We start from the raw sequence: 13,269 nt of genomic DNA, 5'->3' as shown, positions 1-13,269 counted from the left end.
GGAAAGGTTTGTCCATCTTGTGACTACTGACTGAGCAGAAAATAAAGGAAGAAGTGAAGATATGAACATCAAGTTGCTTGAAGAGTGAAGATCTACTGAAGGTTTTAGCATTAGGAGGTCATTGGTGATGTTTGTAAAGAACATTTCTCATGGGTTGGTGAGGGTGAATGTCAGACGACAGTGGGTTGAGGAATCAGTAAAAGGTGAAAAATTGGGGGCAGGAAGCATAGACCTCTTATCTATAGTGCCTTGTCCATGGCAGTCCCTAAAGACAAAATAAGGACAGTCATTAAAATAATACACCTAGTGATAGTTTCATAACGTTTAACTTCTGACCTGTGGCACTTTTGACTATATGTGTACATACTGTTTCTCTCATTTTGAATTGGAAGTTCCTTTATATAAGAATATGCATCTAAGTCACGTTTGTATCCTGCAGAAGTGTGTACCTATGATGAATTCAGGAAGAATCTGTTGGCTAAATGAATGAACCAATGAAAGACTCAAAAAAACTAAGACCCAGCTGTGTTCCAAATCCTAGGCATAACTTAGTTCTCATTTCCAGGTGTCACTGCCTTGAAGACTGTTTAGCCTCCAGTTTGAAACAATGAAGAGATGCCGACTCTTAGCTTATTTTATGAGATGTGAATGACGGTCCCTGGCAGTCACAGCAGAGGAGCTATTAGGATGCACAGAAGACTCTGACAACCAGCTGAGGTATGTAAATGGCCACTCTGACAGCTCTTCTCCAAAAGGGCCCTTCAAACCCTAATGTGCTTTACCATTTATCTCTCGTTGTACAAGTAAAGAAATATTTGTTTCATCTGTAACTACCCACAGGCATTTATATAATTTTATTACTGCTCTCCAGTGCTGCCAGGCAAATGTCCTTTGAGCCTATTTTGATTAATAATATGGTTTGCATTGATTGTTTGATTTCCAAGCACGTCTCCAAGTGAGACCCCAATGTGGACTTCCAGATCTTCTCCACGTCAGTTCTGTTTTGAAAGGAAGGCTCTGACTGATACAAGTTTCAGAGAACACAGCACTGAGCACAAATACAAAAGCAACAGCATGCACACAGAGCCACAGAAAGGAAGAGAAAACAACCCAGAACAAATGTGCCAGAGCTTAGTTTTTAAGAGGAAAGAAAGGAATGTGGGCCAAAATACCCCATGCAAGATTTCATAATCCTTTTGACTTTCACCCCAGGTGTGGCTTCCTATATAGGCCAACAATGTTTTTAGAAAGCCAAATAAAGAACTGTGATAGGAATGTTTCTTGTAATATAAACATATAGAAATGCTTAATTTGTCCAGCTGGTTGTGGTGGTTAGATCCTTAATTATTTGTAGGACATTGGCTTGAATTCCTCAAATGCCTTATGATTATTTGGGTAGAGATGTGGAGGGCAGGATACATTTCTCCATATTATTTCAGCTTGCTTGTCAATCTCCATTCCAAATTATGTCTACCATGTATATAATACTTTGTTCTATACCCCACAACCTCTTCTAGTCACAGACTGATACATTTATTCTCCCCAATTCCTCCAGCCCAAGATGACAAATATTTCAGTTTTTACTTAAGAATTTAGAGACAATAGTGGGAGAGGTAGGTTTACTTAGCTGCACAGGAAAAACAACATTGACTATTAGACATCTCTAGCCCTAAAAGTCATTGAGCTTATCCAGGGAATTTGCAGTGAACTTTTTTTTTTTTTTACTAGGATTTTAGCTTTGCACCATATTGCCCCCTTTTTCCTCAAACCAAACTCACTCGGCCGTAGCTCCCACCCAATGTTTTAGATAATTTCTGTTGCAGAACAATTTAGCTGGCCCTCTGTTTTATTGCAAAACAGCTGCTCATGCCTAAAGGGCCTCATCCTCATATTTATAACCAAACATGACTCTTCTCTCCCTAGAAGGAGTTCTGCACCAGTCCTGAAAGGAATGCAGTTGTTCCTCTCTCTGCTCCTTCAAAAGAGAGCTTGCATGCTGGGCTCTTCCGTTACGGAAATTATGTACTTCTCCCATCACATTCTCATAAAAAATAAACGGAGCTACAAGGATTTATTTTGCCTCTTTTGCTTTTGCCCCCAAAGAATGTATCCGAATCCTCCCCATCTGGAGCTAATCTTTCTGTAAGGAGTCCCGACAAAATGGTTAAAGAAGGAAAAGTGGAGGCCTTTAGTTTTGAGCACATCCAGTCCCCCACCCCCATCTTAGTCCACTACATTCAGAGAGTTCATTATACCCTGTGATGATTAATATTATGTGTCAACTTGCCAAGGCCACTGGATGCCCAGACATTAGGTCAAACATAATTCTGGTGTGTCTGTGAGAGTTCTTGAATGAGATTAGCATTTGAATCAGTAGACTGGGTAAAGCAGATGTAGGACATAGAATAGTTGTATCATGTTAGTCAGATTTATTACCTTGTCATTGTCTCTATTTGAAGATGAAGTATGGTTTAAGGAGATGTGTATGGGTACCAGTTTGAAAAGAGATGGACCTGTGACGGTTAATTTTATGTGTCAATTTTTTAAAAAAGCTTTTCACTGACATGTAATTTTATCCATTTTAATGTAAGCAAATTTTCATCAACCCAAACAAAAATACTGAGTATATTTTGTATCTGTTTTTAAATATATTTCAACTAAATACAAGGTTTTCGGGGCACCTGGGTGGCTCAGTCGGTTAAGCAGCCGACTTCGGCTCAGGTCATGATCTCGCGGTCCGTGAGTTCAAGCCCCGCGTCGGGCTCTGTGCTGACAGCTCAGAGCCTGGAGCCTGTTTCGGATTCTGTGTCTCCCTCTCTCTGACCCTCCCCTGTTCATGCTCTGTCTCTCCCTGTCTCAAAATTAAATAAAACGTTAAAAAAATTAAAAATAAACAAAAATAAATTAATAAATACAAGGTTTTCTGAAACACCCACTTTTAAACCAATCATAGCTTGTACTCCACATAAAGCTGCATTAAGGTCTTTAGATTTTTTTAATACTGGGAAGATTGTGGTCACAATATCCAACGCTGCATACAATGCATAGTTTTGAATTTTCAAAAAAACAAAGGACAAAAAAAATGGACGCCTGGACACTTGGACAAACATTCTTCTGAGTATCTCTGTGTGCTTTTTAATAAGATTAACATTTGAGTCAGTAGATAGAGTAAAAGAGATTGCCTTCCCTAAGGTGGGTGGCTTTCATCCAATCAGTTGAAGACTTAAATACAACAAAAAAGCTGTGTAAAAAGGTACTACTTTGGCCTGATGGTAGAGATGAGACATTGGTTCTCTTGGTTCTCAGGACTTTGACTCAGATGTAACTTACATGATCAGTCTTCTGGGTCTCCAGCTTGCTAAATACAGATCTTGAGACTTCTCAACCTCAGTCACATGATACAAGTCCTTATAACAGATCTCCCAGATCTATTTTACACCCCCCGCCCTCACACACACACACTTGGGTTCTCCAGAGAAACAGAATTAATAGGATTTATCTATCCATCTAACCATCTATCCACCCACCCATCCATCCATCCATCCAATCCTCCTGTAGGCAAATTCCCTCTTTCATTTTAGGCTATTCAGGACTGTCACACTCTCAAGTTCAGAGTCTACTATATCTTTGATAAATTCTTGATTTGTGTTCCTTTTCTTTTGCACACACCCTGTGCTAAGAGATATACATCTGTTCAATGTAATTTCCTGAATGAAAATTCTATTTCCTAGATACTATTTGGGTGCTGCACGCAAAGCAGTGAACCAAGCAGACCGAAGTCTTCCCTCATATAACATACCTTCATTGGGGAAAGACAGAAACAACCAAAACAACAGGTAAATTATTTAATAGGATGGCAATGGCTACAGAGAAAATTAAAATCCAGGAAAATGAATAGAGAGGGGGTATGGAGGTTGCAGTTTTTTCAATTAGGCTGCCAGAGAGGAGCTCAGTGACAAGGTGACATTTAAGCAAATACTGGTATATGAGTTTCTTATCGCTGTTGTAACAAATTATCACACATCGAGTGGCTTAAAACAATATACATTTACTCTTTTATATTTCTGATGGTCAGAAGTCTGAAATCAGTTTCACTGGGAGGAAATCATGGTGTCAGTAGGGCCACACTTCCTCTGGGGCCCCTAAGGAAGAATTTGTTTTCTGACCTTTTCCAGTTTCTAGATTACGTTCCTTGGCTCAGAGCTCCTTCCTCCATCTCTCAAGCCAGAAATACAGTATGTGGCTTTCGTGATCACATTGCTTTTTCTGCATCTCATTTCCCTCTGCATCGTCTCATAAGCACACTCATGATTATACTTAGGACCCATTTGGATAATTCAGGATAATCCTTCCATCTCCAGATCCTGAATTTAATCACATCTGAAAAACTCCATTGCCTTGTAAGAGAACATTTGCAGGTCCCAAGGATGAGAAACCAGATATCTTTGGGGGCCATTACTGAGCCTACCACAGAGTAAAAAAGCAAGCCATGCTCCTGTGTGTATGGGGGGAGATGTCTCCATGAACACAGAATGGCAATTACAAAAGTGCTGAGAAATGCATGTTCCCATGTATTCAATGAATAGGTGGGAAGCCAGTATAGCTGGAGTGAAGTGAGTAAGCAGAGTAGCATATGAGGTCGGAGAGATAAGGAAGAGGGTCTTGTGACAGAGGAGATAGGCCAATCCTCCTTGTGAGCTCATTCTAATTTAATCTTTTCCTTAAAGGCCCAAATATTAGAATCACATCCTAAATATTGGAGATTAGGGCTAAGAAAATAATACACTATCACCAAGTAGGATTCATTCTAGGAATGCAAAGTTGGCTTAATATTAAAAAATCTATTAATTTCAAATATTATATTATTTCTAGGGGAAAATTACAATTATATTCATAAGTGCTACAAATACCTTTGGCAAAATTCAACACCCGTTATCTAAAAAAAAATAAAAAAAAAAACCAAGTAAGAATTTGCACATACATGTTTTTTCAAAATGTGTGTGTGTGTGTATACCGTACTTAAGCTATTATCTTATTTAAATGGGAAAATACTACATGCATTTCTACTATCTCTTCTATTAGTTGATATTGTACTAGAATTATTAGCCAAAATAATTACACAAGAGAAGTCAACAAAAGGATAAAAATAAGAATACTATCTTTACTTGCAGATAAATAGTGCACTTGAAAATCCCTAGAGAATCAGATAAAACTAACTCAAACAATTAGATAATTCAGTGAAGAAACAAAATATTAACATGAAAAATCAACATCCTTCATATACACATGTAATAAAGTTAAGCATAAAGGTAGAGGGAAAATTACATTTAAAAGAGCATCAAATAAAATAGACTACTTAGGAATAGATCTAATACCAAATGTATAAAGTTTCTATGAGGAAAACTATAAAATACTCCCAAAAGTCATAAAGTAGATATGAAAAATGGAAAGACATGTCCTGTTCTTGAATAGAATGCCTCAAAATAAAGATGTCAGTTGATTCATAAAATTAATGCAATCCAAATAAAAATGCAAATAAGCTATTTTTACAGTTAGATAGTATGCTATTAAAATTCATATGGAGAAACAAACATGCAGGAATAATCTGGAAAATATGGCTAAAGAAAATTTATGAGGGCTAGCCTAGTAGATATTAAAACATACTCTTATAGAGTCTCTATAATTAAGAGTGTGTTACTGTACATTTCTAGACAAATAGATCAGTAGATTAGAATACAAAGTCCATAACTGGACACAAACAAATGGAAACTTAAAATCTGACAAAGATAGCACTGTGAAGCTGGACACTCTGAAATAAATAGTGCTGGGTCAAGTAAGGGGTCTTTTGGAAAAAAATAAAATTAGATCCATATCTCACACCATAAACAAGAATAAACAACAAATGAATCAGGAATATAATTGAACAATGAAACCGAAAAAATAATAAGAGAAAACAAAGATGAATTCCTCTTTAACCTCATTATAAGCAAAGGCTTTCTGACTGTGTCTCAAAATCCAGAGGCAGTAAGATAGGTAAACTTGGCTGTAGTTGTTTTCTTTTCTTTTTTTTCTAATTTGCATGAAAAAAACCACCGTAAATGAAGTATAAAGAAAACTGAGAGAAATTATCCACAATGTATATCAAACAGCTAATGTCCCTAGCATATAAATAACTCTTAAAATTGAGAGAAAAATTACAACCCAATAAAAATGTCACAAAGATATGAACAATTGTCAACACACACACACACATACACACACGCACACACACACACACAATTCTCCTCAAACACAAGGAAAAAAAGTTCAAACTCACACATAATGAAAGAATCGCAAATTAAGACAATGCTAAAATATCATTTTTCATATATCACACTGCAAAAAAAAAAATACAATAGAACATTCTGTCAGTGAGACTGTCACGGGAAATTGCCAGGTAGGAATGCAAATATGTAACAGCCCTTCTGGAGAGAAATTTAGCAATACGCAACAGAACTGCATACGCATACATCTTTCAACCTAGCAATCACACTTTTAGAAATCTGCTGTAAAAAGACACCACCAAGAATAAACACATATGCATCAGGTCATTCGTTGTTTGTAGGAACAGAATACTGAAACAACATAAACATCCATCCATACATAGGAAAGTGGTTGAGTACACTCTAGCACATCCACATGATGCAAGTCCTGTATAGCTGTAATATAAGCATTAGGAAGACATCTACAAACTGATATGGAATGATTTCAAGGATATGCTGTTAAGTGAAAAACACAAAGCATAAGATAACAGGGGATCTAAGAAAATACACATTTGTAAGCTCATTTGTGCAAAATAAGTACTGGAAGGTCAAACCAGAAACTAAGAAGAACTGATTACCTATAAAGAGTGAGGGAAAGGGATGGCAACAAGGGGGGCGGGAAAGCAACAGGGTAGCAGGAACAGGACTAAATCACACTTCTCTGAGGGTATTTTTTGGTATAGCTCTGATGTATAGATCCATAGTAATGTTTCACATACTCAAAAAAGAGACAAATGAAAACCAGTGAGGTTAGGGAGGAACCCAAAATAGAATATAAACACCAACAAATGAACTCTATTATATAAGTCATACGAAGAGCAACCACATTTATTTGCAGTAGGAGAGAGGTAGGAAAAAAAGAACTTACGCATATAACTTGGGATATTTCAAGGCCAAAAAAACTGTGTATAAGTGCTGTGATCCAGTGATAAAAATGTTTCTTACAGAGATATGAGTGAGAAATTCAGAAACAATTCTTAAGTATACTAGATTTAAATAAATAAGTAAACATATGGTAGGTAGTAAGAGCCAGGTTTGTCACTGTTGGAGTACAAAGATAGAAAGCAAAGGATGAAAGCCAAAAATGAAGGTTTTGTTGGATTAAAAATTCAGTATCTCAGTGAAAACTCATGGTCTTTAATATATGTCCAAGTGATAGATACATAAATATTTGAGTGTGCCTGAATTAGTATTCATACATGTGCTCCTTAGCTCTGTCTGAAAATAGGTGGAAAGCAATGATATATCAGTAACAATGAGCACACATAATGCCCAGATCTGGTTTCTTTAATTTTTTTTTAACGTTTATTTATTTTTGAGACAGAGAGAAACAGAGCATGAACGGGGGAGGGGCAGAGAGAGAGGGAGACACAGAATCGGAAGCAGGCTCCAGGCTGAGCCATCAGCCCAGAGCCCGACACGGGGCTCGAACTCACGGATCGCGAGATCGTGACCTGAGCTGAAGTCGGAAGCTTAACCGACTGAGCCACCCAGGCGCCCCTGGTTTCTTTATTTTTTGGTTTATTTATTTTGAGAGAGAGAGAGAGAGAGAATGCATGTGATCATGGGAGGGAAAGAAAGAGCGAGATGAAGAAAATCCCAAGTAGGCTGTGTGCTGTCAGTGCAAAACCCAACATGGGTCTCAATCTCAGCAACTGTGACATCATGACCTGAGTAGAAATCAAGAGTCTGACTCTTTAACTGACTGAGTCACCCAGGTGCCCCACACAGATCTGGTTTCTAAACACTCCCTTCAATAAAAGGAACCAAGGATCCTTGGAGAAATAGTTGGTTTCAGGACCGGGGCAGTGAAAATATAAGACAAACCTGAAAAATACATGTTAACAGATAGTATGAAAGTGTTTAAAAAAAAAGATAGAGACTTGTCAAAAACATAGGCACCAATCTATGTAAGTTTCTGATGGCCTAAGCCCAAATATTTGAGGCCACACACACACATTAGATTATAACCCATAAAAAATAAATATCCCCAAAATGTTAAAAGGAGAACTACCATATGATCCAACAATTCCACTTAAGAATATTTATCTAAAGAAAATGAAACCTCAATTTGAAGAGACTTATGCACCCCTATGTTCATTGCATCATTATTTACAATAGCCAAGATATAGAAGCAACTTAAGTGTCTATTGATGGATGAGTGGATAAAACAAATGTGGTATATATAAAAATTGAAATATTACTCAGCCATAAAAAATAGGAAATCTTCACATTTTTGACAACATGCATGAATCTAGATGATATTATTCTAAGTGAAACACAGCAAACAAAGAAGGACAAACACTATTTGATTTCATTTATATATGGAATCTACAAAACAAAACAAAACAGAAACAGATTCACAGATATTAGAAACAAACTGTTGGTTCCCAGAATAAGAGTTTAGGGAGGTGGGCAAAATAGGTGAAGAGGATTAAGAAGTACAAACTTATAGTTATAAATAAGTTATGGGGATATAGTTATAATATAAATAAGTTATGGGGATATAATGTATAGCATAGGAAATATATAGTCGATAGTAGTGTAATAATCTTGCATGGTAACAGATGGTGACCAGACTTATCATGGGGATCCTTTAATAATGTATAAAATATTGAATCACTATTATCAACACCTAAAACTATTACGATATTGTATGTCAAACATACTTTAATAAAACAAATATTTGTGAAATAATAAAAAATCCACAAGTCCATATTTATACAAATAAATACAATTAAATAAACACATTAGGAAAAAAGATAGCTCTTGAACACAAAATTTCAATCAGTAACATAGAGAGAAATATGAAATCACCATTGACAGACACCAAAGTAATAACATTTTGCAGATAAGATCAACTGATAGATGTTAAAATTATTGGTCAAAATTTTGAAGAGAAAGTGGATTTGTCTCAGAGTGACTCCTGAAGATATTTATTAATTACAAAGGAAATGACAGTAATTTTACAGTGGAGGAATCCAACGGAAACCACGTTAGGCAAGCAATCAAGGTCAGCATCCCTAGTAATCAAACATATCAACATCACGAACTCCATGATATGATGTATCGAGGAGGACACATATCATTTCTGTGGTATACTTCAAAAATATAACTTCAATTATGAGAAAATTTCAGACATCCATGAATTCAAGAATATTCGACAAATCACTAATTGATAACTTTCAAAAGTGTCAAGATCATGAAGGACAAGGAGAGACTTATAAAAGATAAGAAAAGACAAAGGAACTTATAAACTGGAGGAGACTAAGGAGAAATAAAATGTTATGTTTTTCATTTTAAAATAAAATGGGATTCTGAATGGAATTCTGGAATAGACACACAACATCAGCGGAAAAACCGGTCAAATTCAAATAAGGTATCTCGTTCAGTTAAGACTACACCAGTGTTCACTTCCTGGTTTTAATAGTTGCAGTATGGTACAGAGCCATAAAGAAGAGATGTATGGAAATTCTGTCCTATTTTTGCCAATTTTCTAAAATTGTAAGTCTGAAATTACCTCAAACATTATTTTTAAAAATTGTTGAGCTCTGATTTATCTCAACAGCAATGTCCAAAATAATCTTATTGTTTCTTCTTGCAACCCAAAGTACTGGAACTATCCTCTGATCTATTTTTTAAGACTCCTGGTTGTTTGGCTTCTCTTTTGAGTGAATGCCCTGCTGCCCGGTAGCTACCCAATACATTTGTTGTTGCTCAGGATAACCAAAATCAAGTTCTGCTTGCTTGTAGTCAAAGAAACATAACTGACACTGGCTAGTGTATAAGAACAACTTTTCAAATCTATTCTTAAGGTTTAGTTTTTCTTTATACAAGTGGAAAATGTATTCAAAGAAAAAAAATTAAAGCGTGTTCTATTTGAGCTCTTTCTCTTTCATGTAATGTAAAATGCTCACATCCTGTTGTCTTACAAGTTAAAACAAGCTTTAAAATTTAGAGAAGTTCTTCATTCCAAGTACAAGGATTTGGACAGAAGACATGGTAATAGGAGACGAAGTTGGCTTTTGATAATAATTTTTACTGCTTTCAGTTTTAACGTGCCATGACTCAACTTCCTGTGTGACTACACCTGGAAGCCTCTTCTGTACTTAGTTGTATAAACCTAACAGTGATATCAAACGGGAGGTGCTTACTCACTGGAAATATCTATTTCCTCATTGTGAATCTTCAACACTAATTTTCTAGCTTATTTCTCTCTTCACTCTTATCTCTGCCTCTCTCGTTATCTATTGTGGCTCCCAATCCTCTCTATCTCCACCAGGATTCAACAGCATTAATTTTAAAAAATAAGAGTTAAAATACCTTCTGACTCTCTCAGTTCGCAAGAAAAACTTCCTGATTCTGATGTGGGTCTGTATCAGAATGCAAACATATGTAATGATAGTTAGGACTAGTTCAGAACTAGGCAAATTGTGAAGAAATTGAAATTTATCTACTGTTCTGACCTTCCTTCTCATTTTTTCCACTCAAATGTTCATTTATTTAATTCAAAATTATATACAGAGAGAGAAAGGAGAATATACCCATCAGAATTTCATACTTTTGTAGGAAAACAGAAAAACAAGCAAATATGGTATCATATAAGGGCTTTAATATGTGTATGAGTCTTCTTTGATTTAAATACAATCTGAATAAATATGTGACTGTAATTAAAAAGTATGTTTTTAGCTTAAACCAATAACGACAAAAGAAATGATGGTGTAGACCTGGCAACCATTAATTTAAACTCTGGCTATAATTTAATTGTTTTCTTCCCCTGGCACTAATTTTTTTTTTACCTTTCTTGTGCTAATCATAGCACTCTACTTTGTCTACAAGTTACCTTCAAATAACCATTTTCTCCGGTACTTTCATGGTATCTCATTTTATTTAAAATTTTTTTTTAATATTTATTTATTTTTGAGAGAGACAGAGAGACAGCACGAGAGGCAGAGGGGCAGAGAGAGGAGGAGACACAGAATCTGAAGCAGGCTCCAGGCTCTGAGCTGTCAGCATAGAGCCCGATGTGGGGCTTGAACTCAGAGAGTGCAAGATCATGACCTGAGCTGAAGTCAGCGGCTTAACCAACTGAGCCACCCAGGTGCCCCACTTTTGTGGTATTTTAAGTGAGGACTATGCTGTATCTTTCCTCTTGTCTCTTAGCACTTAGGAATACTCCGCCTACACTGAGAATTTTTTATTACCCACAAATATTTCAAAACAACAACAACAGCAACAATAAAACAAATCTTATTTGGTAAAATCATTTTGGTGTGATGAATCCAGTCAAATGAAAACATTGGGTTGGTTCCTATGTTTAATTTCCTGTTTTGTCTAATAACCCATGAAGAGCAGAGAACAAGAAGACCAAGGACTGTTATTTATTTTTAGCCAGCATAACTCACATTGCTGTCAACATGCTATTTAGAGCTGTCTGGAAGTCTAGAGTAACTCCTAAAGTTCTTTCCTTGGGTTCTAGCAGTTCCTTGAAAGCTATAATTTTCCAAGTGCTGGTTTTGCACTCCTGTGCGCTTTCCCACATGGCTGTGTTACCTATTGGACATGTCCTTAAGTGATTACCTTTTGTAGTATCAAAGTGATGAAAGTCATCCTTAGATTGCTACCTAAATAAAGAATTCTCCTCTGATTTTTCTGTGAATTATTGGTCAACTGATTTCTTTGTGTCTAGCCCATATATACACTAGAACCCATATGCTATAGTCATTAGGGCTATTTACTAAACAAGAGAGAAACAAACTTTTGTTGTGTTAAGCTTCTATCATTTGGGAATATTTATTACTGCAGCAAAACCTAGCCTATCTTTACTGGTACACTGCTGAGCTTACGTGATTAAATTCGGTGAACACAATGATTTCCTTTCCAGGACCTAAAGGTCTGGTGGCAGAAAAGAAGAATAAAGAAACAATTATGTCCTGGATGAAAGCATTCAATCTTTATTCATTCAATGACTATTTGAGTGCCTACTATGTACCAATCAGAAAAATGGAGAGCAAAAAGGTGGTTGCAACCCTGTCTTTATTGAGGCTATGTAAACCATTATCAAGAAGCCTACAATGCTGCTGATGTATGTAATGGCTACGGTGCTAAGAAAATACAAAGTGGGGAATTTTAAAGAGGTCAGGGAACTCAAGAAAGGCTAACTGAAGTAGTTCGATGTATGCTGAGATGAATAATGAAAATGAATTAACAAGGAGATGTGGAAAGTGTTCTGAACACAGGGATCAGCATGTGCAAAAACCTAGTAAGAAAAAGGTAAGTGGGACAAATACCATATGTTTTACTCATATGTGGAATTTATGAAACAAAACTGATAAACATAGGGGGAAGGGAAAATAAAAAAGAGATTGGGAAGGAAACAGGAAGAGATTCTGAACTATAGAGAACAAACAGAGCTGATGAAGGGAGGTGGGCAGGGGGATAGGCTAAATGGGTGATGGGTACTAAAAAGGGCACTTGTGACGAGTGCTGGGTGTTACATGTAACTGATGAATCACTAAATTCTCCACCTGAAACCAATTTTACCATATATGTTAACTAACTAGAATCTAAATAAAAACTTGAAATTTAAAAAAAGAAAAAGAAAAGGGTGAGTGGGAAAACTCAAACAAGGCCAGTGTGATAGGAGCTGAGTGAACAAGGAATGAAGTGTGATGAGATAAAGCTAGAGGTATAGGTAGTTCATGTTAAAAAGTTTTGTCTTAATCTTAAAAGCACCACAGACTATTGAAGGTTATTGAGGGGGTCACTGGAGATTAGATTTGTATTTCCACAGAATCGTGTGGAGAAGCAATCTGAGGGGCTACCAGAAGAGCAGAGGTTATTACAGCAGTCTAAATAGAAATAGAAATGGTGGATTCATGAGGAATCTAAAAGATAAAATCAACAAGGCTCAGTAATGAATAGGAGTTGAAGATAGAAAGGAGTAGGAATCAAGAATAATTCCTAG

The 13,269-nt window shown here is 36.3% G+C and overlaps 1 pseudogene; it reads right to left on the bottom strand.

The window, feature by feature from the left end:
- LOC106967422 (peroxiredoxin-2-like) overlaps positions 1–11,844 on the bottom strand; it is a 49,669-nt pseudogene extending 37,825 nt beyond the window's left edge.
- Between the last annotated feature and the right edge of the window lie 1,425 nt (positions 11,845–13,269).

Source organism: Acinonyx jubatus, chromosome B4 (genome assembly GCF_027475565.1).
Source record: "Acinonyx jubatus isolate Ajub_Pintada_27869175 chromosome B4, VMU_Ajub_asm_v1.0, whole genome shotgun sequence".
Classification (NCBI taxonomy): domain Eukaryota; kingdom Metazoa; phylum Chordata; class Mammalia; order Carnivora; family Felidae; genus Acinonyx; species Acinonyx jubatus.
The sequence above is the reverse complement of the archived record's forward strand: the minus strand, read 5'-3'. Positions and strand labels throughout refer to the sequence as shown.